This window comes from Carassius auratus, unplaced genomic scaffold (genome assembly GCF_003368295.1).
Source record: "Carassius auratus strain Wakin unplaced genomic scaffold, ASM336829v1 scaf_tig00215385, whole genome shotgun sequence".
Taxonomy (NCBI): Eukaryota; Metazoa; Chordata; class Actinopteri; order Cypriniformes; family Cyprinidae; genus Carassius; species Carassius auratus.
Window position 1 is genome coordinate 95,408 of NW_020528058.1, and position 23,806 is coordinate 119,213.

Consider the following 23,806-nt stretch of genomic DNA (forward strand, 5'->3'; position numbering starts at 1 on the left):
TACAATCGCTGGGACACATTTCTCAGTTCTTAGGCCACTTTTTCAAAACTCTTTACACAGCGAGCACAACATCAGTCTATGTAGGCTAAGCTCTGAATCATTTATCTTTGTTTTGGCACATAATGCATTCATTGAGTACATCTGTCAAATTGCATGAATTATTTTGCCACTTTGACACAAACTTCACCAAAACTTTCTGTACTGTGAAAAGCACATGTCTACATACTGTTTTCAAAACTGTTAAACATACAGTAAGTTCAAAATCTAGTGCAGTACAAAAATGAATAAAATATAAATTTTCAATATTTCTACAGTAATAACAGAAAAACATTCTGAATGTAAAAAAATCTAATACTATCAGATAAGTTGCATGTAGCTGAACATCTTCGCAAGTGTTAAAGTAGTCTTTCACTTTCATTACCATCTATTCAAAAATGGAACACTTAGGAATAATTTTGGATGGATCATGTAATATATGCAGTGAATTATAAACAGTAGAGTATCATTCTTATGCTACCTGTTATTAGAGTTTTTTTAGGTTGTTGTGTTATGTGTGATAAGGTCTGTTCATTTGGAAAAAAACCTTTGCTAGTGTAAGAATTCCTTCATTTGAAACAGTAATTAAATAATTTTGTATTTTTTGTGGATTTTAATCTGAAATTAACTACTGTTGATTCAAGTGTCAAGTTGAAAGATGGTTACTGTTAGATAACCGTGTGAAGAGTTTTGAAAAAGTGACTTTAGTATTGACAAATGTGTCCTGGTGATTGTAAAAAACTGTAATATGAAGTCTTTTGTTCAAACTTTTGTGTGTGTGTAACAAATTTCATGCAAAAAGCACTATATATATCTATATATCGATATATATATATATATATATATATATATATATATATATATATATATATATATATATATAGTTTTTAATTAAAATAAACAAATAAAGTCATGTTGCTGTTTCTGCTGTCCAAAACAAAGATTTTTGACACACATAAGTAAAAAATATGAAATACATAGCTAGATAGAGCGGTTTGAGTTATCAGCAGACTGTTATTGTGACAACATGCCCCACAAGGTAATGGTCTATATATAAATTATCTTTAAAATTAAAATCTACCCAGAGAAAAATATTTCCTGAAGTACAACGTGTTACATTTAGCCCCTGGCTCCCCTATAAATCACACATCATTTAGTCAAAATGAGATTGCTTCAGTGTTTGGGTTATTTTGCTATTCTGCTCTTTATATGGCTTTATTGGTTTTATGTTGTGGAAATGCAATGCAAATAATTCAACAACAAAAAGCTCTCTATAGATGTCCTGGAAAGCAGGGTTACTCACACCCCCTCTATCCTGCATGCAGCAAGTGTGTATGCTTCTCGGTTTCCTAGTAACCCGCGCCGGGTGCCGGCGTTCCCGAACACTCAAGCGTCACCGCGCAGCGCGCACTCGTGAAGCTCGTATGGGGAGCTCACGAACACGCAGGACCGGAGCACCAGGATCATACGCGCATTAAAAACAGGAGAATGTGACTGGAGTGTAAAGGATGAAGGATGCGTTCGCTGGAAAAGGTCACACGAATTGCATGAAGAAATCTTAACACGACTGCCACGGATTACCACAGACACACACGCATCACGGCTTTTTTAGGGAACAGGAATACCAGGAATGGAGGATTTGATATTTTACCAAAGCAGGTGAGTTGTTTATAAAGATAATGCTTGTTTATGAGGAGAAGTTATTAGTCACCATATTAGTCACGAACATACTGGATAAAGCGGTGCGCACGCTTTGTCTTATCCCAGCATCTCTTATGTCAGGATTAGCTCTTAACAATTGGGTGAACTTCAGTGTTCCCTGCGTCTGTGGCGAGGAGATGTGCAGTTCCGTAGATGAAGAATGGGTGAAGCGGTCTTGTTGAAGTGAATTAGGCAGGCTGCGATGCCGGCAAAAGTAACAGGAGATCAAGATGAGGATCTCTTGCACTTGTTACTCCCCATCTGCACTGCAAGCGAGCGACGCGACAAAACTAGAACGCCCCCGGTAAATGCTCGTAGAAGAGCCAGCGTTAGAGCTTTCCATAGCGTCGCGTCGCGTCCGGTCGCTCGTAGCCTATTAAATAATAATAATAATAATAATAATAATAATAATAATAATAATAATAAGTGGTAGACTTGGTACCGACGTCAGGATTCCAGCCGCAACCTCTAAAGACGCGTCGCGCGCTGCACAGTTTCGTTGGTTTTAGTAGTTTTGTCGCGTCGCTACCAGATGGCGTGTCATTTTAAACGCATGTTGCGTTCATGTTATGGTGGATTCCATTACCAGCTGATGACTGGGTTTATATTCTCACGGAAGATGTCTATTGTAAATCCATTTTCAACATGTTGCAGTTATTTTCACAATTATTATTATTATTATTATCATACATACGTCAATTTAAATTGACACAATACATGTTGAAATCATGGGTTTTATATGTGTTACATATAAATACATGTTCTTAAAACATGTTTCATAAAATATGAATAAATGTGTAGCCTAATATATAAAAAAATAAATGTATATCTGGAGTCTGTAACTGATAACCATTTCCTTTATTTAAAAAAAAAAAATGTTTTTATTGAATTACAAAAAAAATTAATTGCCCTGCTGTATGACAAGTCTTTTATTTTTATTTTTATTACAAGTATGCCATATCGTCTCAACTAATATGATCTCATAAAAACTGCATGCATGAAAATTATAGAAGAATTTGAAAAATGTTGGTTGAAATAGTTCTAAATTGAAACTGTTTCCCCTTTAATTAGTCACATACATTCAACAGATAATCTTAATCTTAATTGGTTGTTTCACATGAACAAAATACTGCAACTTTCAGTGTTAAACTGCCGGTGGCCGCTCATATTTTCATTTAAAGTTTAAAGATTGGCTTTGCAGTTTTAATTTCAAGGACGAGGCTGTCAAACTGTAGTTTAAAAGACTTGGGAGACGATTTGCACTGAATTGCAAAGCATAGAGAGAGAGAAAGAAATAGAAAGAGAAAGAGAAAGAGAGATATGCCTTGGAGTTGTCATGGTGATTTGGTGAATAAGCAATTGTCCGTAAAAGCAACATATTAAAAGGGATTGCTGTTGCCATTCCCTATCAGTGAAGAGCATATTTCAGCGCTCACTTCTAGAAGGGTTAGAGTTGGGTTAGGGTCAGGCTTATTTCTTTGTGAGAAAATACACTGCACTTTAAGTGATTGTGATTGGTCCTAGTAGATGGTATCTCCAAAGAAAGCCTAATTCCGGAGCCCTGCCATTCACGATACTTTATCTTGTGTTTTACGAGGGAACCTATTTATGTGCTCTGGCATTTAGTGTCTTGAAGGATTATGCATGGTCCTGCTTTTGAATTTCCTCTCTTTACCAATGTCTTTATTTCTATTTTGGCCACGTACACTGGTATTTTTGAAGTAGCCGCTGATTTAAATCCATTCTGAATGACATATCTGAGTTCTGAGCTCTTTGCATCTTTGCGATGTCTGCCTTTAAGTTAACGAAACATGTCGTAAGAAACAGGCCTGTCTTTTTCAAATGGACTAGATAAATCCAGAACAACTGTGGCGATTTATTATGCACTTGCTGCTCTAGTGTATTTTCATGACAGTGTTATTTATTGTTAAGTATTATTATTCAAAATTTACAGTACAAGAACAGCCTGCACTATTAATCTTAAACACACACACACACACACACACACATTTTATTTATTTATTTATATTTACTTATTTATTTATTTATTTATTTATTTATTTTTTTTTTTTTTCAGGGAATGTCTAGAAATCTGTTATTTTTCTGAGCCTGCTGGCAAATTGTTTCTTCTTTTTTTTTTCTCTCTTTTTTTTTATGGAATTAAGGGTAAGAAAATAAATATAAATTATATTTATATGAATTAAATATAAATAGAAAATTTGATAAATATAACATTCTTCATAACATTATTATTATTATTATTATTATTATTATTATTATTATTATTATTATTATTATTATTTGCTGTGATTTTGTCAAGTAGGGCATGTTCCTGGGTCTATATATGAATACTGTCAAAACATCCAGGAAAATTACTAATTTGGCAAATTCACTCTCAGCCATCTTTCCCCCGGTTTGATGTAAAATGATCAAAGGGATTTAGTATCATGGTCAATATATCTTGAACATGTTATGCTGCAAAACTCATTGCTAGCTGCTGGGTTTTCCTGTTTTCATTGTTACTACAATTTTCTATACACTGAATGACAGGAAAAAACTTTGATGTCATGCTTGAAAACAGAACCGGAAAGTCAAGTCAAGACAAGAAAAGTCTCATAACATCAATTCTGTCGCTGTAATCTTTCACTGTTAGATCAAATCAGGTGATCTGTTCTCCGAATCACCTTTATTGACCTCCATGGTTGAAAAACACTGGACTATTGCCATCACTCAGATGAAGGTCACTCAGAAGACTGCAATCTTCATCTGCCCCTGTGTTTCAGCTTAAAGTGTTTGAATGTAAAGTCCTGCAGAACCTGCTAGAGAACTGAACGCAAATGAGGACTGATGTGGTTTTCTGTCAATCTGAACGGAATGAATGTCTTGGATTTTTTTTTTTTTCTCTCTCAGGGATGAGTAAACACTCATGCATCTATTTTGTTTTGCATTCCAGACATATTTCAAAGTGTTACATTTAATATCTTTATGAGTATATTAAATTTCACTCAGAAATCCCAAGAAAAACTAAAGAAAAAAAAAAAAAAAAAAAAAAAAAAAAAAATATATATATATATATATTAATTGTAATTTTATTTTCATGACAATTAAACAAATGTATCCTCTAAATTACTAAAATGTGTTTGATATTTAACGTATTCATTTGTTGCATTCTCGTCAATGATGTACCCAAACTATACTGTATACTGTAATAAAGTACAATTAATTTTATTTAATCATCATAGCAGTGCAACAAATCATTTTTACGGAGCATTAAAGCAAAGAAGAGTATAACTGCATACTCAGAAGTTTATTATAAACTAATTTGTGGAATGCTAACATGACAAATAATTACATTTTAAATAATTTTACATTAAATTGATCAGTTATATGAATTTAATTTATGCCTGAAATACCGTATGTAAAAAATTTAAATAAAAAAAAATGTATATTCAATTTAATGAAAAAAGACACCAGGCAGATGTCACCGATTGACCCTTTTTAAACAGAGACCACAGAGGTTCAGACTGTGCAGAATAGTGATACACAATATGCTGACCATTTCTCTAGCAAAACTTATTTCAGTCAAGTTTAGTCAAGTGTGACGACGTATCTACGATCCTATCCAAATACAGTCCCTATATACTTTTAAACTATTTTAAAATGGATAAGTTTCTCTTTTTAACTCCAGCACAGCAATGATACATACACACATCAGTGCAGATAGCAGAAAAAGATAATAGGCTTGATTTTACAGATCATTTCAACTTCCATTTTCCTTTTGCTTTTATTCAGAGCTGAATTTAATAGCAGTCTGCAGGAAGTGAGCTGCCATTGCTCTTTGAAAAGACTGCTGGTGTGCACTAGGTACAACACAGTGTTTGTCTTTGTGCTTTAACTGGCATGTGAATGCGTTTTTATAAAGCACACACACATGCGCACGCTTAATAGCCATTTCAAAGATTTAATGCTGAGCAGCATCTCGAACGCATGTCTTTCAAAATGTCTCCTTGTGTCCTCTACAAATCCGTTGAGGTTTTCTGTCAACCAGACAGCTCGGCCCAGGCTTACTTCAGTGAAAAAGGTTTTTAAGAGCAGCTTTAGGCATTTGTCATGAAACTGTGAAGGAATTCAAATCTTTTCTAATAAACCAGTAACTAGGGGTGTGTGAGAACAGATTTGTTTAAGGACAGCACAGACGTTGGAGTTCTTTGGATAAATGAACAGAGATAAGGCATTGAGAGGCTGTTCCCAGAGGCTATCATTGAATCCTCAGGGCAGCCTTTTAAGGAGCTTAGTAAAAGCTGCTAGCAGGAAGACCATGTAGAATAGTGCAACTGGGCCACATCTGAACGCCTCCATCAAACCTATATGTGGGTCATGGCCATTAGGGATTTAATAGCAGTTCTTTTCTTCATCATTTGGTTAGTTTTATTAGGTTATAATGGGTTGCACACTGTAACAAAATCTCTGTTAAATTTACAGTTCAAACCTGGCTGATTTGGTTGCCAGAAATATTCAGTGTGAACAAAAGTACAGTACATGAAAACGGTTCAGGCATTATGTAATGGCAGTTTGGTATATTAGCCATATCCATTAGCTGATAAAAATGCTAATATGCAATCCTACTTGACATAGTAAAATTTGCTTTGCATTTAAACTTTACAGTTTTTTACCACCATTATCCATGGCTAATAATCATAAGATTATAGTGTTACGCATAGCTTTGCCTACACAGATACTAAACACAAATGACACTACAGTAATGCAATAATAAAAATGAAGTAAAAAATTTAACAGAAAACATTTAACAAATTAAAATATGTGGTCATACTTTAGTTTGGGGAACGGTTATAGCTAACGACTAGCTATTAACTATGAATTTTGCCTCATTAAACTCCTAATTTACTGCTGATTAATAGTAAGGTAGGAAGGTAGTTGTTAAATTTTGGGATTTGAAACATAGTCATGCAGAATAAGACATTAACACATGGGCGTACAATATGCAGGGTACACAGGGGACATGTCCACCCAAGTTGAATAAACTGTAAATTCATCTCCCGCACTTTTTTTTTTCTTTTCAGGCAATAGTGTTCACCTATATGATTTTAAGGGCCGGTGTGCATGAATCTAGATTTAAATGTAAAGAGGAAAGATAGTCTGTGCATGACCTGACATTTATTTGTATCCAAAATGAGGGGATGTGAACATTATGGAGCACTTAACACTCTTATGCAATGTGTGTTTCATTCATACTGGAACCTTGAGGGCGCTCTCATGTAGAACATCCTAAAAAAACGTATAGAAGTAATAAAAAAGTCATGACATGTCAGGAAATCCCAAATATTGACATAATCATGATGAAACTTTAATACAATCAACAGATGATTACGACAATATATGGTGTAATTTTCAAGTCACCTCTAGGTAATAAATAATGTACATGAATAATGCAGTGCTAATTGATATATCATCTATTATAAAATATATGTTCTGCCTTATTCTGTGATGAAAATGGGAAGAGAAAGGTTTTTGCAGTATCTAAACCAATCATAAAATTGTCATAAGGGCAATATAGGTTACTGTCCAGCAGTGTAATAAAGTAAAAGAGATGAGAGAAATAAATAAATAAATACATTTGACATGTCTGTCCACTTCATATATAGACCTCTACAATAATATGTATTTTGTAAGTACTAATAAATAGCCAATATGCTAGTTATATGCACACTAATAAGCAGCTAGTCAACAGTGACGTTTGTCGCAAAATTGCTACCAAACATGCAAATATGAGGCAATTGCACAGAGACTTCTGGGAACATCTTTTTACTGAAATATGAAATTATACCAATAATGTTTGAAATTCCACCAGTATAAATCTATAATTACATTTATGAGTAAATCATTATATTTAATAAATTAACTTGTTATTTTATGAACCAGAATAATTTAAACTCTGCCAGTCAACATAAAGCAGCTTACAAGAGGAAAATAAAGCACATTAAAAACTGTTCAAATCGTGAACTGAAAGGGAGCCAATTCTTCACATTTGAAATGTGCCTACAGTATGCTGGGAAGAAATAATACAAGTGATATAAATTTGATTCTGAAGTCAATGTCACTTGATTGCGTGTGTGACATAAATTTCAGTAATGGGTTTTCACCCTAGGAAAACAGTTTTAAAGGCCCCAGTGTTTCATGTCTGCAGCTGGGATCATGCTGTGTTTTCACATCCTCTTTTCTGTTCAGAGTTTTAAAGCAAGGTCAAGTTGTACATACAGCCCATTACTGAGGAATTAACATAGAAAAGCCACCAAGCCATGTAAACAAGAGCTGAAGGTAGAAGGTCAGGCTGTCCTGAAGCCAGCGGACCTGTGAAGTAGAAAACTGGGTGATAAATGAGCACGTTATGTCGTGCGTATGTTAGCGGATTGAGACGCTAGCTCATGGAGAGTGAATGGCTGCAGTAATGCTGCGGATTATTGAAGTCTCTCCAGCTTTGGTCAGCCAGACCATTTGCTCCAGGGTTAGAGAGTGCAGATAGATGCATGCTGCTTGGTTTGCAGTGGGCAGCAGGGTTACCCAACACATCAATCCTGCACTCCATCACATACAGAGACTGTTTACTGAACACTTCCTCAGCTGTGATAGAAGTGGGAGGGTGAGACCTTTGAAGTAAATATGTGTTAAAATTACCAATGAGTCCATCTGCATTCAGCGGGTTTATGTGACGTATTTGCAGCATTAGGTGGATTGATATTTCTCTGAAGCACTCTGTAGGTGGATTGATATTTCCTAAGTCCAATAAGTGCTAATGCTATTATTACTATTTTACTACTGTAAAATATGATTGTAATTTTAACACTAAAAATGTATGCCAGTTCCCGCCTCCTTCTTCCTGTGATTATGAAGTTTTTACATTGTTACAAATATATATAAAGAAGCTATTTTGAAGAATAATTAATTAATGCATTGACAGTATGCATTGACTTCCATAGTATGGAAATAATACCATGGAAGTCAATGGCTACCGTCAAAATTGAAAAAAGGAAAAAGTGGAGGGTGGGTAAATGATGACAGCATTTTAATTTCTGGATGATCTTATGTTGGTAAGGTTTTTTTTTTCTTTTTTTTTTTTTTTTTTTTTGCTTTATTTTAGTTTCATGAGTTGTACTATGATAGTGTTTTGTATTTTTGTGTATTACTCTGTGTGCGTCGTCTATGTACTGTAAGTATGTATTTATTCATATTTAGTATATGACTTGTGAAAGGGCTAACTCAGGTGACCTTTGATTCATTATGACCTCCTCATTACCACCTGTTTGTTTGTTGTTAGTGTATTATAAAGGTACAAAGCAGTGTAATACTTCAGTAGGTGTATATTACAGTAACATTATTTTAGTTAGTAATAATGGATTGTTATTGTTTTATTTTTTTGTACCTACATTTCCAACACAGCGGTGCGATAACAATCACTGAGATCAACATACTAACTTTTTTTGTTGTTGTTTGTCTGCTTGTATTTTCCGAAATTATAAAAATGTAGTATTATGTATAACGTTCTGACCTTTAGAAGGACCTGTAGACTTCAGTGAATCAAGCGTACACCCCATCTAATCTCCATTCATTTGACGGTATTAATATTTAATAAATATATGGTGTCCCTCCAAGATTCTCGGAGATGAGCATGCAGAACCTCAACAGGATGATAATTTGCTTCACTTCCACATGCAAGATTAATACTTTTTGATAATTACACTGACCCTAATTTTGTGCCAGCATGACATTAATTTAGAGCACATATATTTTACCCTAAATGTCAAGTGTCTCAAGTGCTCCTAAAATTCTTAAGTTGGTGGTTTTGAAATGTCGATACAAAGAGGTATACATTTACTGATTTTTCATAAAGCCAGATTTTTCTAAAGCAAGATGTGAGATTCAGTGTGACAATTTCCGTAAGAAATTTTGCGACCATCTTATGTAGGAATTAATTCAGCCCATGAAGTTGAACTTGATAGTTTGTGGTTGGTAGCACTGATATGTCTTCTACCGAAGTCTAGCCTATTTTTAACTAAGGCCAGGTTGACAATGCCTTTTTAAAGACAGTCCTTGTCCTTTATGAAGCTTACAGCCCATCTGTGCACAGATGCTTCCTAAAACCACCTTGCTTATCAGAGTAGCTTGTTCCCCTGTGACGACATGACCATGACGCATTCCAGAATATTAATAAGACATTAATCTGTCACAAGCAAGAGCATGTAAATGAATGTGCGAAATGTGTTCTTGGTTTTCCTGATTAGATGGAATGATCTTTAGAGAGACGAGCTGCCCAGAATATGCCCTACATTTGGCACAGTCTGAAAATGGGATTGTGCCCCAAATTTCCCTAGGAAAATGTTTTAATATGAAATCAAAAAAAGAGAGAACGTATGCCAAAAATGAATAATCAATTATCAAACAACAAGACACACAACAAGATGCTACAACTGTTGTTTATATTTAGTTCTTAATAAACCTTAATAAGTTTGCATTGTCTTGCATGAAGATAGTTGCACGGGGTGAATCAGGATAGAATTGTAATTTTGGTGTGAACTATTCCTTTAATGTGTTCTTGGGTGTATTATAAATCTGTCTAATGAGCCATGGGTTCTTTAATTAGGTTACTTGCGTTGCTGCATATTGAATCTTTAATTTCGCCACATAGAAGCTTACCTCAGAATTGAGGTCATTTCAAAAATAGACGGCTGGTTTTAGTCCCTAAAAAGTCTACATGGATGAATTAGCCGTTGTGGGTCAGTGTCACAGCGGTCTGGGTGAAGGAGACAAGGAAATAGAGTCATAATGGGAAATTCCCAAGCCTCTGTGCTTGGCAGAGACAGCGCTCCGTGTCTGAGGAATGTTAGATTATGTTTGAATTGTCATCCAAAGAGCAGGCAGACCAGCTGATTTGTGTATCCGGCAATTTCTTTGCCAGAATCAAGCTAAATTGATCATTCTATCAGCACTTGCTTTGAAACATGTCATTTGCAAAAACAGAAATCAGGTGTTGTATTCTAGTCTGAAACGGCCGACGACCAAACCACGGATGTTGTTGTGTCATTTGCAGCGTGTGGCTATTATGTGTACGGCTTACCTTGCATAGGCCATCTCAAGTATGCGTAGGTGCACATGAGAGATGGAGTGTGAATTGGGGATTGAAGAGGCTACAAAGCAGAAAAGTGAAATGGAGGATGGGGAAAGAGGCTTTGAAGATCATTGCTAAGATGTAATGAGCCTCTTCATGTGCAAACAGTGGCAGGATCTGCTTGTATCTGTATATTTCCACATTCAGTGTGGCGAATGAATACAACTATGTGAAGTGCCGCATAATAATTCTTGTTTTAATTAAGGTAGTTTCATTTGAGAGCATGAGTCACATTTAAGCCAAGTTGGCAAATATAACCACACATTATTTTTCTTCTTCATCTTCTTCTTCTTCTTCTTTAGCTGACATGAAGCAGCATTCAAAGGGTTCCCAAAACATCTACAGAAAATCAGTTTATAGATATTGCCATCATAGAGAGTAATGAAATTGTTTGGTACTAAGCATAATTATAATATTTGTATTCAGTACAGAATGTTCCATGATATTTTTTAATTGTATCAATTACTGTGCCATGAAATTTTTCTTTAAAATAACCTGCACTGACCAGGAAGAGATATGAAGCAGTAAATACGAGTATTTTGTGTGGATTATTTAAAATGTTTTATGTTAAAGTGTACTATATGTAAATCAACAGTCATTTTAAGCATTATGAAGTTGCACCATTGCCCAGGAGCTAGAATGCTTTATTTGTTCATCATTTATCTGCACAGTGAGAATGACTGTAGGAAATGTAAGTATATTAGAATAAAATGAGACACTTGTTTTCATAAGTCGTGAAGAAATGAAGGCACTTCGGTCATCGTTTGCTCGCCCTCATGTTGTTCCAAACCTGTTTGACTTCTTTCTTCAGTGAAAGTAAAAAGCAGAATGTTGTTATAGACAGAATGTCAAGACTGACAGCTGCAGTCACCATTCACTTTTCTGTGCATTGAAAAGAGATGCAATGAAAATAAATGGTGACAGGAGCTGTCAGTCCTTAACATTCTGTCGAATATCTCCTGTTGTGTTACATGGAGGAAAGCGAGGTGAGTAAATGATGACAGAATGTTTATTTTGGGTGCGCTGTCTCTTTAAGGACGCTGTATTTTCACCCTATATTCCCTTCAGTGAACAGCACTCTAATCCCAGTTTTACTGGACATGTTTTCCTCGGTACAATCAGCAGATGCTCTTGATTTGCAGGGTAACTGACAAGCACAAGGTTCATCTTGTGTTCTCTCATTATACATGCTTTTTGCAAGGCGCACTCAAGATTTCTGTTTGTAGATATTTTCCGTATGTTTGAAACTGAACAGAGAGTAAACATGGTACTGCATCAATTAGCCAAAATGTTGTGATTTATACACAATATGATCAATATTGCAACAATAATTATTATAATAAAAAAAAACGAAATAAAAGCAAAAGAAAAAATTATAATTTCATGTTTGTTTGTTTTTTTATGTTACAACTGTAAAATTACAGTATTAAAATCTATGGTTGTCTTTATTTCTTTATTTTCAAACATGAAACCATCAAACATTAATTTCTATGAAAACACCCATGGATCATGAGCTAATCCTTATATACAAGTCTGCAGATGAATATATCTCAGAAGAACCATGTTCAGTATTATCCAGACAGTAAGCTACTATTATTTTAATAGTCATTGAATGGGAAATGTTACCTGTTTTCATATATTTAAATAAAAGGGTGATTCTTTTAATAAGTACCGTTTTCTTTACTCGTCTAATTTTTGCAATCAAGTAAAGGCCATTACTTACTTTGAGTAGTAATTGATTTATTTGTTCAAATCTATTGCATTATTAAAACTGATCTAGAAAATCTGATCGAGCACATTAAACTCTGTAAAAATGTAAAGTTGGTCGTAGTGCCGTTCACTTAATTAATGCCTCATCTGCGTTGATCTAGGTGCACATTTAATACTGAATTAGAAGCACGTTAACTGCATGACTTCATTGGCACTGACACAACTATAGGTTAAAGAGATTAAAATACGGGTACGTGAATCAAGAGGTTAAAGTATCAGTTTTGATGTTAATATTTATTCATTATACTGTTGAGCTTGACAGTATTTTTCTCTCTTGTTATTTCATAGAGTGCTCCAAAGTAGACTGAGAAAGCCAGAGTCTCAGGTCAGCTGTGAAAAAGTGAAAATGCATGTGCCCTGTGTTTATCAGTATCCTTATGTCCATTGGGTAAAAATAAAAGCTAAATAAAAGTACAAATTAATTTGTCTGATTCTCTAAGGTTTCTATAGGTATCACGATATATCAGTGCATTGTGATTTTTTTTGGACACAATAACCGTTGTGTGAAAAATCAGCCCTAGTATATATGTGTGTGTGTGTGTGTGTGTGTGTGTGTGTGTGTGTGTGTGTGTGTACTCTCTGAAATACATATGGTAAGTATTTCAGAGTGAATTATAAATACTCTGTATATAATTAAATCACAATTTTGTAATCGCACTAAGCAGTGCAACCTTATGGCACTGTATGCTATGTTGCATTTTAGAGAAATAAAATAATTCCTGCTACAATATGCATACTTCCTAAAGACAATACGCAATAAATAATAATAATAAAAGTACATCAAAAGAGTATGATGATACAATCCTTAGTATTCATAATGCTGCAGGCGATTAAAACAATATGTACTGCTGAGATTCTGAATAGGCTGAAACATAAAAAAAACAAAAACAAAAAAACACATAATATCTGGAAAAGCGCATTTGTTGGAAATGCACCTATGATGCCTAATAATGTTGTCAAATTTAGACAGCTCAGTAATTTTTGGTTAGAGCTAGTATTCAGTGCTGTAGGTCGTAGAACAACTGCTTAAAACCACTTCCTAAAAAAACTTACAGTGCCAGAGATGATGCGCTCAGTTTATAGAGCAGACCACGAAAATTTCATTTCAAATCTGCTTTGAATACATCCCCATTTCCTCTAATAGAATACTTGGATAATCTGCTCATAGACTTTAATGTTGTCAGACGTATCTGGCATCATCCTTTCTTTGACCCTTGTGTGACCCAGTATCCAAACCACATATGGCCTGACAAATGCTTTTCATTTCGTGGAGATGCTTTTACCTTGAACAGGAAGAGTCTGAATAGATGAAAACATGCAAATACTCGGGTGCAGTTTCTTTAAAGCCAAGAACAACCGAAACATTTGCACGATGGGGTAATTCTGCAGGAATCTCTCTTATTTCGACACAAGGACATTGTGCCCTACAGTGACGATTGGTACTCTTGTGCAAATACTTAAAGATGCCTGTGAAATTGTTCAAAGTGCATTTATTCTAAGCATGCAATATGTGATTCAACCCATTCTACAAGGGCAGTCAGAGCTTTTGTTGGCAACAGTTTATTGAAATAGGAAGTAGAAAGCACATAATGTGTGTGTTACCACAAAAGATGTAGAAACATGTGACATGGCTCCCGAGGGAATGGCATTCTTTGTCTGTTTGTGGCCCACTTTCTTCCCAACGATGTCCAGTGGTTTATTAAAGTGAATGAATGGAGATGACAGCTTTCCAGAGCATCTACAAACAAATCACCAATCCATGGTTCAACAGATGTTCGAGATGCATTGAACAATTCTGATCTAAACTTCTACATTTCTTTCAAAATGTCAAGAGGCCAAAAAGGCACTATATACAAAGATTTGCCTAGCTAGAGTATTCACTTTTGAACTTTCAACCCAGTCTAAACGTATCTTCACAAGCTTCTCGAATGAGGAAAAGATACGTTGTAATGGTTTCACCTTTAACTCAGCAAATATAAGAGAAAGCCACCAACGATCAGTCACAAATTTCCTAAATCCTACGCTGATGCTGAACGTTAAGACAAACAGTGGTACAATAAAACAGAGCCATCATTTTAATCTGGCAAGCTCACACAACCTTCCTCTCAGATTTACAGCGTCTGATGCCCAGCAGCACCAAATCTTCCGAGCAGGGTTGCCACATCTATTGGTTATATATAGTTAGTGGGAAGAGAGGCAAATGTGCATGGATTACATAAACATATCACCCATCTGGGATATTTGTTTTCTCACCTATCATCAAATTACAATGTGTTGCTATGAAATATGGATTCAGGAGGGCATAAAGCATTCAAACCCCATGAGCATTTTCTCACATCTGATTTAAATATGCATGTTTGCATTGCTCTAATGCAGCTTCAGTGATGCATAGTTCACAAGCAGGGAACAAACGGTAGCTAAAAGGGATCTTTTCATATTGGATTTACAGCTGGATATCAGTCTGTGCTCTATCTGCATCTCTTTGCACTGTTTGGAGAGCAACAGGATAGATCAGTATTGCATGTGTCTTACTGTCCAGAGGTATAGAGATCTTCAAGACAAACACATTTGTAGAAGACTAAAATTTGTCATTTGCTTTGTTTCAGACATAGTTTGTTGCCGTTCTGTTGCCGTTCATACATCCTAACCCTCATCTAACCTCACAGTGACCCACTTGTAATGCTCCACATAAGCAGCAACTCACATGCAGCACACCGTGAGGGAGACTTGTCTTATTCCCTTTGAGTTAATGTAGCATGTTGCTAAGCTGACAGCACAATGCACCCGTTCTCAAAATTATTATAGGTAAAATAGCTTGTAAACAACACAGAACATTTTTTTTTTTTTTTTTTGCAATTGAGACTTTTAGGTTTTCAGTGGAATTTAAGTAGACCTAATGGAAATTCTCTCCCATAATCTGCCATTTTGGATTTATTTTCAGCCCGAGTTTGTTGCAAGATATAATGGGATTGATATAAAAGGATACTGTACGAGGCCTTCGAATTTAGCCCAAATGAAGTATTTTAGGCTACCCAGGCTCATTGGAGATACTTTTCTGCCAAACACACACTCACTCATACAAAAATACCTTAAAAATAGCACATATAGATACTGTACAAATCGTTGCAGTTTTCAGTGGAACTCTTGAGACAGTACATCTCAGACAACTTTTATTCAGTTTCACACAAAGTATGATTTACAGGGCAAGAGTTAAAAAGCCAAAGCCTTTTTTTTCTCTTTTTTTTTTTGCAAAATTCATTGCACAATATTATGTTAATTTTTAAGATGCTGCAAGATTTTAAAACTGATACTTTTTGAACGTTATTGTCACATACCCAACTTCATATGTATGGGTTTTCTATTGCAGTAGGAAGCAGCATAATTAAGTTGACTTTTGGAGCAGACTTGCATTACACAGAATTTCCACAACAGGGAGCAAACTGTCTTGAAGTTTTTTGTTCTCATTAATAACAGCTGTGGTTTCTGTGAGATTAGGTTTTTAATAAGTTGAAATAATTTATTTATTAGACGAGGTACAGTGAACATGGAGGCATATTGTCTTGATTAATATCTTAATATCTTTGCTCATTTTCTTGGTATTTCACACAGTGGAGGCAATGTGACCTTTTTTGTAAGTCTTTTGTGTTTGACCTCCTTTTTAAGTGCCTTTCCCCTTCATTGCCAGATACTTACAGTACATGTTTATTTTTGTTATCTTTTTTAGAATATTTCTATCTGCATCAGAGCCATGTCCTATAATCTGGCTCATGTAACTTCCTGATCCTGTTTCCATTCATCATTTTTAGCCGTCAAAAAGGCCAAAGATATGTTTTCATCTGTATCCAACTTACACAAGCTCTCAGCTATATGCATTGCTTCTTTTAAAGACTGAAGGCAAACTTTCATTTCAGATAAATGTGATTAAGGAAGAAAACTGCACTGAACAAGAACCACAGAGAAGATATCATTTCAGACAGAGATGAACATCCTCACTAACGTGAAATATTGTGTTTACATTTGGCAGCTGCTTTTGCCCACAGCAACTCTAAGTGCATTCAGAGTTTACATTTAGTCAGTTTTTTGTGTTCCTGGGAATTGAACCACTGACCTAATATTGCTAGTGCAATGCTGTAGCAACTAAAGGAATACTAATAATGAAAATGGTGTCATAATTTGCTTACTCTCGTCATTCCAAACTTGTATAGCATCCACTGTGGAAATATATGTGATTTTTTCCCCCCCTTTAACCAATGTCAACTACCAGAAAAACAGTATAGATAAGAACAGAATAGATAAGAACGGATTTATTCTCATAGAGTGGCAATGTGCTTGAACCATGAAATCTCTTTGCCAAAATGATGAAACCAATCCATTGCATGAAAAAATATAATCAAAATGTTCTCCTCTTGGTTACTTTTTAATTCTTTTTCACTTGCTGACTGGAGCATTTCAATAAAGCAGGTGTATATATTCAGCAAAGCCATAATTAAAGACTCATAAATTACCATTTTACAGAATAATTTTGCTTCTTGGGAAACGTTTGTAGTCCGTAGTATTTATTTAAATTAGTATGCTAAATTCATATTTTCAGTGATCGCTCACACCGCTGATAAAGAAACTATTCCAAAGTAATTAAATGGGGAGGCTTGAATGCTCTGGGTCATGATAGCAATATTGGCCATCTTTAACTCCACCTGTTTTATTAGTAATATAGCAAATAGGATTATTTCTCAGCTAGCGATCATCTCACTTTGCTTGAATACCATGAGAATTTAATCATATATCATTGTGGCGACTGTCAGCTTTGTTATTTGCTGTGCTCTCGTACCCTTGGGGATAGTAAAAGTCCCATCTGTGAACCTGTCTTCCTAAAGCAGAGGCATCAGTTTTGACGTATCACCTGCAATGCAGGTCTTTTTTTACATGTCTGATTCTTAGCTGTGTCTGCGAAGACAAGCAATGATATTACTGCCTCTTATATTTAGGATTAATAATATGAAAAAACCACTAACCTGTAAATGTTACCAGGTTGACCAGCATGAATGATGCCTCAAATTTGTGCTTTTACTCTTCTGTGTGATTGTGCTTTCACACAAGTAAAACATTTAATAAATTAAATAAAAGCATACATGCATGCATGCATACATAACACAATAAAATAAACGAAATACATTCAGAACATCCTAACATTTACATGTCAATTAGGCAAATTTTCCCCAAAAAACTATAATTACCATAATGCACTTTTTTCTTGATGGTGATTCTCATCAATTCAGCTGTACAGTACAGTATTTTAAATTAACTTGGAAAAGGAATCTTATTATTTCTTGTGCTTTCAGCTTTGTTATTTCTATTGTGTTCTTCTAGGTACCTCTTACACTGCAGTGACAATAATTATATTCTGTTTGTATAATGCAAGTCTGATCGGATGATGCAGTTGTTTGTTTGGGGAGCAGTGCTTACTGTCCACTGTGAGTATAGTGTATGTCATTGAACTAGTTAGATGTGCAGCATTGTGCGTGTGTGTGTGTGTGTGTGTGTGTGTGTGTGTGTGTGTGTGTGTGTGTGTGTATAATGACCAGCAGAAGACGGTCATGAGTGCTGTGGTGTACACTCAGGAGTCAGGAGTCAGCAGTAATGATAGTGCAGTCTCCTGCCCATAGAGATGGTCCTAAAGTGCTTTCAGAAAACATACAGCACAACAATCATAACTTATATTAAGCTGTTATGCTGTGTTCAGTCTGTAGGATATATCCACTGGATGTCAAATAGGCATCAGATCTCACCAAAGGTTCGTAGAGTACTGTTTGTATGTGTATGTTTTATTTTCATCAGAATTTAAAGCTGATGCATCAAATGTTACTAATGTATTACATTCTCCATGTTTTAGTTATTAATTATCATGAAAATAATTTCAAAAAGCCAAAAATCATAATGTTTTAGTTAGGTTTTATGACTTTAACCCAGTATCCAATTAGATTTTTTTTTTCAAGACCTTATTTCCATGGCTCATAACTTTTCCTCAAAAGAAGGAAAGAGAAATGTAGTAATGTAACAGTGCAGTGACAGATGATGCCTAATTTATAATGGCTTTGGCAGTGCTGTGTGTTTGGGTTGCAGTGCATAAATCAAACACTAGTTCTCTGGACACATTTGGCTATAGCCAATCATGACTGGAATTAGAGGGGCGATACATCTGTTTGCCTTTTCAAGTAACACCAATGTTCTTTGCCCTTCACTGAGACCCTAATGTTCGCTCACTGAATTTGATTTCCAATAACTGGCATGGGTGAGTTTTGAACTGGTCTATTATTTAGTTTACTGTGAAATTGAACGTTGGTTAGAGCCAGGACAGCAGTTGTACATGAAAAATAAAAATAAATGGATTTAGACCTTAGCAAGTGCTATGAAAAAGTTCTAAAAATGCTGCATGCTGTCTTGACATAAATCTTCCTGAGCTAACAGGCCAATCAAAGTATGCTTCAAAGGAGTTTACTTAACATTCACGTAAAGCCACAAATGAAATCAATTTCATGGTGAAATGTCATTGGCCACATCTATGGCCATTCGCACTTGTGGTAAAATGCTTTATCACTCACACTACTCACAACACAGTCTTTGGCCTGAAGCAATATTTTTAATTAAAGACATTTAGTCAATAAATAACAGTACTCAGACATCTATACAAGCAATCCCAGTCTGGCATAAAAAAGCAGCTAATGCTGAATTAAAAGTTACAGTAATTAGAAATGTTAGGTTTGAATTATGGCTGGCTTATAAGTGATGTTGCATCGATATCCCGATGTAATTTATGTTGATTGATGATAATTAGCTCTGGACATTTTTACTCAATATGGATTTTTATTTATTTGACAAAAAATAAAAATGCAATTTTTTGTTGTACATTAATTGTTATTTTCCATTGCATTTTAAAGGATTGATTAAATAGTTATAGTTTTATTTATTCATTTTTTATGATACATTTGTATTAAATCATAAATCATAAGAATTCTCAGAATTCCCAGAATTCTCAGGGACTAACAAACTAGGGCTGCACGATATATATATATATATATATATATATATATATATATATATATATATATATATATATATATCAACATAAAATATGGCAATGTGGCTTAATGCGATGTGCAGACTGCAACGTAATTCAATATTTATGAAGCGCAGTGTTGGAGTGTGTTTCATGAATGATACAGTGTTTTGACATCTGAGAACAAGAGCTTGGTTCATTTACTGTATAAACTTAACTCCAACAAGGACAATCTTAGTATAGATTAGGGAACAAATACTGTATTCACGGTTAACTATGAGTTTTCCCTCAATAAACTCCTAATTTGCTGCTTATTTATTCTAAGGTACAGTAGTAGTTGTTATAGTTCTGTAGGTTTGTATTGGGTAGGATTAAGGTACGTATCTGGAATATGGTCATGCATTAACATATTGATTATAAGTACTATTCATATATAACAGCCAATATGCTAGTAGTTTGCATGCTAAAAAGCAACAAGTTAACAGTTAGTAGTGTTCCCAAACCTTCTGTAATAGTGTTGCCAAAATCTCCCCTGCATCTTGATTTCATCCATATTTTTGAATAATTAAGCACTATTCAAATGTGATACCTTTTTTGCTTTTGAGTAGATGTTTGAGTTTTAATTGAGTACCAGCTTGGCAGTACCCACACTCTTACTAAAGTGTCATTTCCCTGTACTTTTTACACCCCTGCTGTGTACATAAAAATAGAGGAACTCACTGAATCCATCACATGGCGGATTCTTGAGTACTCTGCTGATTTTTCCGTCAAGCGCTGGAGCAGTCAAAATGACCCAAATGCACATCCCTGGCACACTGGCTGTGTCTTAGTTTTGGAGTTGGTGCCGTCTCCACTTGTGGTGTGATGGCTGCTCCTGTCGTATGAAGGCGTAATCAGTGCTGTTCCTCGACAGCCAAGCACAGGATGGAGTTTGAATGAAGACAAGGGAATTCTTGCAAATCCCCTGCTGGCACACTTGTCTCCACATTAACCAGCTCAGCCCAGCGTATTGCCTGCCAGCCCATTAGATTCACTCATATTCTCCCGGATATTTCAGATTAACCTTTTTGAGAGCTTTTGGGACAACCAAAAATCCAGCATCAGAATCGGTGGCCACAAGCAGTGAGCAGCCAACGCATGCGATATCTCTGCTTGAGGTGTTTGTTCATCTGGAATGAATTATATTGGCTTTAACAGCAGTTTTTATGTTATGCTAGATTTTGCAATACTCGTCGTTTCATTCAGCTTCTTTTCTTGCAGGTGTTAGATATTGTTAGCATTCAAGTTCTGTTTAATGGCAATAAAAAACATGACAAGGACATTTTTTTCCCTGCAAAATTGATTGTCAAACCTTGTCAACAAACAAGGTGCAAATAACATCTGAATATGAATTGTGTTGTTTACAGCAAGATCTGTGATGAAGACTGCAAAACTGAATGAAATAATCAAAATGAAATCAGACAGATTCAGGGATACTCACCCTAGGCGTTTTGAACTGCACTTGAGTTCATTTGACCCCCAAAGCCCAGTTTGTTTGACTAGTTTGAGCGCTCTGTCCCTGGCCCGATTGGAAGAGGTGGGCTAGGGCACGGTTCGATTGGGCTCGGACACGGTACGCATGCAGTGTGAGCACTAACTGTGCCGGAACATGGAACAGATACTATTTTGTGTGTGATACTGTCAATATTGTGACCGCAGGTGTCTATTACAGACAATCAATGGTTAAAAGCCCAAAGAAATGTTCATTCTACTTCTGTTTGTATTAGACATGGTATTTTGCAGTTCAAGGTGCTTCACGGATTGCATTTATCCAAATTAAAGTTGTCAAAGATGTTTCATTCCTTAGCCCTTCTTGTGATAGATGTTCATAAGGGCCAGTCTCTCTTGGAAATATGTTTTGGAATTGTCCTCACATTGTGACCTATTGGAACTAGGGCCAGGACTCGATTGAAAAAATTAATCTAATGAATTAGAGGCTTTGTAATTAATTAATCGAAATTAATTGCATTTTAATCGCATATAAATATTTGACCTGAGAACAGTGAGAAGTAATTTTTTTTCACATGGATTTATAGTATACCATTGAATAATGACTGAATACATAAGCTTAAGCAACAAAATATTGTCTAGCAGACCAGTGCAAATTTTGCCATGAAGTGTAGCAATAGCATATTTAGAAACAATTTAGAAATAGTACATTTCAGAAATTCAGAAAGCTTATAGGTGCTGGAACCTTCTGTAAAGTGTTTTTTTTTTAAGTAAAACACAATACTGTCAATTACATTCAGAACATTGGAAACACTGACTATTAGAAAACATCTCTCTGTTGCTTCAGAGGCCACACCATACTAAGTCCAACTCTCAATAACCTTGGCCAAAACAATAAAGAGTTCAACATAAACTGTTGCACCAACAAAATAATACATAGTTCAACATAAAGTGTAAAGTCCATGCTAGCTGCTATATGTTTTGCGTTGAGGTGATACTTGAGGTTCGATGTGCTGCGGTAATATGCGAAGTGCAAATGCTAGTTGGTGCTCCAGTATAATCAGTCTGCCGAAACTCATCCAGTGAGAAACGTTCCGCAGTGCAAAAATAAATTATTAAAAATGCGGGATTTTTTTTTGTAATTAATACATCTTAGTTAACGCGTTATTTTTTGGGTAATTAATTAATCTCAATTAACGCGTTAAAGTCCCGGCCCTAATTGTAACACTATATTTCAAACCCTTTCCAAGATTTTGAAAAAAACTGCTTAAGCCAGAACCAATTTCGGCTCTTTTTGGTGTGAAACCTGTCAATGTACAACTTTCGTAAACCCAAAACGGCATGGTTTGTTTTGTGACCTTGTTAGCACGGAGATTGATTCTCTTGTGTTGGAAACAAAAAATGCCCCCTGCTCACTCAGCTTTAATGAAAGACATAATGGGTCATTTGAAATTGGAGAAAATTAAAAACTTGTTAAGGGGGACGTCTGAAATATTCTATTCAATGTGGCAAACTTTCATAGACTACTTTGGTGAGATTGTTTAATTGATTGGCTTAGCATGGAAATAGAAATGATGCCCTCTGATGTATGTTGTTTGTTATTGTGTCTTTTTCTTTCTGTATTTGATATGTAAAAAACCTCAATAAAGATAATTATAAAAAATAGATATATATATTGCGACCGCAGACATATTATAATACTACAACTACACTACACTTTAGTTTTTACCCTTAAAAAAAAAAACTAAACTAATAAAATAATACTAAAAAAAAAAGAAAAAAAAAATACATACAACAGGAATTAAAACAAGACCACTGCAGGCCCTCATGACTGTAAAAAAAAAAAAAAAAAAAAAATATATATATATATATATATATATATATATATATATATATATATATATATATATATATATATATATATACATATACATACATACATATATATAATTTATTTATTTTTAATTCATTAAACACATTTTTTAAATGAAAATGAATCTTTCTTAAATTTGAATCTTTTTAAATTGAATCTTTTCTTGAAATGGTTGGTTTATTAAAAACATTTTAAACCAACATGAACACAAAGAGAACATTAGCAAAGAATGTCCAAGTTTTAAGCTAGATTTTAGGAGATTTTTTTTTTCTTCTTGTATCTGTTACTGACCCATTTGTGTATCAAACTTGTTTTAAGCATTAAAGTAAAAGGCTCTTGTTTTTAGGTTTATAATCATAAATTCAGTCAGGTATGTCTAAGCTTTTGACTGATGGTGTATTTGCAGCGTGGTTTGTCAATCGCCTTGAGCGTGTTTCTGTAATTATTGGTCTCAGCATTAAATGACAAAATGGATCACCTCGGTGCTTTGGTGTACTCAAGTCTGTTGTTAGCTCATTGGCCATAACATTAATTATATTTACATCAACTCCTAGCAGCCCTCACCCCCATTCTGCATCTGTTGTCAAGGCAGTATCTTGTCTCTCAGAACCCTTTCCATTTCACGTTGAACAATGTCGCTTTAATTACTATAATTAGTTTTGTTGTGTTTTAACTCTTGACATACCTAATTTTACTCATTATA

General features: G+C 35.0%; 1 protein-coding gene across 2 annotated transcripts in view; it reads left to right on the plus strand.

Moving 5' to 3' along the window:
• The first annotated feature begins 1,403 nt into the window (after positions 1 to 1,403).
• The window catches only part of LOC113094446 (neuroligin-3-like), a 65,550-nt gene continuing 43,147 nt past the window's right edge, over positions 1,404 to 23,806 (plus strand). For both annotated transcript variants that reach the window (XM_026260074.1, XM_026260075.1), the window contains exon 1: positions 1,404 to 1,695. The gene's annotated coding sequence lies outside the window, so the exon portion shown is untranslated. The remainder of the gene's footprint in view (positions 1,696 to 23,806) is intronic.